The sequence below is a fragment of the Pseudonaja textilis genome, chromosome 2 (genome assembly GCF_049901715.1).
Source record: "Pseudonaja textilis isolate UNSWEBS1 chromosome 2, rPseTex1.2, whole genome shotgun sequence".
NCBI classification, from domain to species: Eukaryota; Metazoa; Chordata; class Lepidosauria; order Squamata; family Elapidae; genus Pseudonaja; species Pseudonaja textilis.
In genome coordinates, this window is record NC_141991.1 from 249,587,352 (window position 1) to 249,589,851 (window position 2,500).

The 2,500-nt window shown below is 58.4% G+C and overlaps 1 protein-coding gene across 1 annotated transcript in view; it reads right to left on the reverse strand.

Annotated features, from left to right (window-relative positions):
• The window catches only part of SETBP1 (SET binding protein 1), a 281,190-nt gene extending 280,111 nt beyond the window's left edge, over positions 1-1,079 (reverse strand). Inside the window, exon 1 of the mRNA XM_087927553.1 lies at positions 670-1,079. The gene's annotated coding sequence lies outside the window, so the exon portion shown is untranslated. The remainder of the gene's footprint in view (positions 1-669) is intronic.
• Positions 1,080-2,500: the final 1,421 nt, after the last annotated feature.

Consider the following 2,500-nt stretch of genomic DNA (forward strand, 5'->3'; position numbering starts at 1 on the left):
GATTGACCCCCTTTCTCCCCCAAACCATCCCACCACCCCCACTCAGGGGGCTCAGGATTGCGTGCAGCCCTCACCCATCTCCTCCCGGTTTCCTCCACCCTCCCAAGTCGGCCGACCTTCCTTCTGCCCCCCACCGTCCCAAACCATCCCCCAACCCGGGGGCTTAGGATCCCGTGCAGCCCTCACCCATCTCCTCCCTTTTCCTCCACCCTCCCAAGTCAGCCGACCTTCCCTTCTGCCCCCCACCGTCCCAAACCATCCCCCAACCCCGGGGGCTTAGGATCCCGTGCAGCCCTCACCCATCTCCTCCCCTTTTCCTCCGCCCTCCCAAGTCGGCCGACCTTCCCTTCTGCCCCCACCCACCGTCCCAAACCACCACCACCACCCTGGGGGCTTAGGATCGCGTGCAGCCCTCACCCACCTCCTCCCAGTTTCCTCCACCCTCCCAAATCGGCCGACCTTCCCTTCTCCCCCCTCCCAAACCATCCCCATCCCACCCCCAACCAGGGGGCTCAGGATCGCGTGCAGCCCTCACCCATCTCCTCCCAGTTTCCTCCACCCTCCCAAATCGGCCGACCTTCCCTTCTCCCCCCTCTCCCAAACCATCCCCATTCCACCACCACCCCCACCCCGCCAACCAGGGGGCTCAGGATCGCGTGCAGCACTCACCCATCTCCTCCGGCACCTCCCGCGCTTCTGCTTCGAGCCTGCCTCTCCTCCTCCTCCTCGCTGGCTCCTTCTCTCTCTCTCTCGTTCCCCAAGCGGCGCCCCTTGCACGAAAGCTGGGGGTGAGGAGTCGGGGGAGGGTTTCTCGCGGGGCGCGTCCGAGGCGCAGCTCCGGGCAAAAGGGAGCGAGAGGCGTGTGAGCCGAAAGCTGGCACGAAGGGGCTCAGATCCCGATCCAGACCCCTCGCGGGAGCCCCCGAAAGCTGCCCTGCGCTTGTCCGGGGTGCCGGAGGGGCGCCGGGGCCATGGCTCGGCGGCGGCGGCGGCGGCGGAGCTGTCAGCCGGGGGTGGAGGGGGAAGAGGATGAGGGTTGCGCGACGAAAGGCGCCGGGCGGAGTCGCCGCCCGAAACAACCGGGAGAGGAGAAGAGAAGAGGACGAAAGAGACGAGAGAGAGAGAGAGAGAGAGAGAGAAGGAGGGAGGAAAAAAAAAGCCGCCGAGGTTCCAGCCAAGGGGAAAAATGGCGCCTCTCCAAATAAGGCGACCGAGATTTCTTCCTTTCTTTCTTTTCTTTTCTTTAAAAAATCTGGTTTCTTTGCTTTTGCTGCTTTCCAAAAGGCGGCGGGAGAGCGTGCAAGAATCGAGGGGAAAAAAAGGGGGGTGGGCCGAGGAAAAATGAAATTAAAAAATAAAAATTTTTTTAAAAAATGGGAATCATTGCAACGGGGGAGAAAGCGATGCAAAGGTTCCCGGTTTGCAAAACGCACACACACACGCACACACACACAAAACCCTGAAGCTTGCAAAAAATAAATAAAAAGCAGCTCGCCAATTTCAACAACGCCGACAAAAGGAGCTCGCGAGAATTAAAAAAAAAAAAAAAGGAGCTTGCAAAAATGACCAAAAATAAAAAAAAATAGAGAGGGGGGAAGCTTGCTTGCAACCCAAAAAGCTTGCAACCCAAAAAAATTGAAAAAGGGGGAAAGGGGATTGGAGGGGGAAAAAAGGAGGGGAGGTTTCTCCCTTTTGGGGAAGGGGGGAAAGAGAGAAAGAATAGGGGAGGAAAGCCAAAAGAGACGCCCGCTTTAAAAAAAAAAAAAAAGCTCGCCTCTCTCCTGCGCCGAATCCCCCGCCTGCGCCCCGATGGGCGATCGAAGAAGCCGGGAAAGGGGGGGTCCTTTTTGGTCCTCCACCCTTTGCGTTGAGGGAGGTGGGGGGGTCTTTTGAAAAAAAAAGAAAAGAAATCCGGAGCCCCGCCGCCCGGGCTCTCCTTTGCCCCGCCGAAGGGGAAGCGATCAGCGCAGCCGCATCACCGCCGGAGAGGAGCCGCCGCTGTGCCCGCCGAGACTGTCGCCGAGTCGGTGCGTTGCTTGCTTGCTTGCTTGCTGCTGTTGCGGCGGCCGCCGGTTGCGAGTGGAGCTCCCTGGCTCCAGAGCTCCCCCGTCTGTCGCCTTCGCTCCCTGCGCCCCCAGCGGCCGAGCCGGAGAGGGAGGGTGGGGAACACACACACACACACACACACACACACACACACACACACACACACACACACACACACACACACACACACACACACACCACAGAGATACAGACAAACACACACACAGAGAGAGCGAGAGAGACACAGAAACACAGACACGAACACACACACAGACACAGACAAACACAGACACAAACACACAGACACAGACACACACACAGAGAGACACAGACACACACACAGACACACACACAGAGACACCCAGAGAGATACAGACACACACAGAGAGACACAAACACACAGACAGGAACACACAGACACAGACAAACACAAACACAGACACAAAAACACACA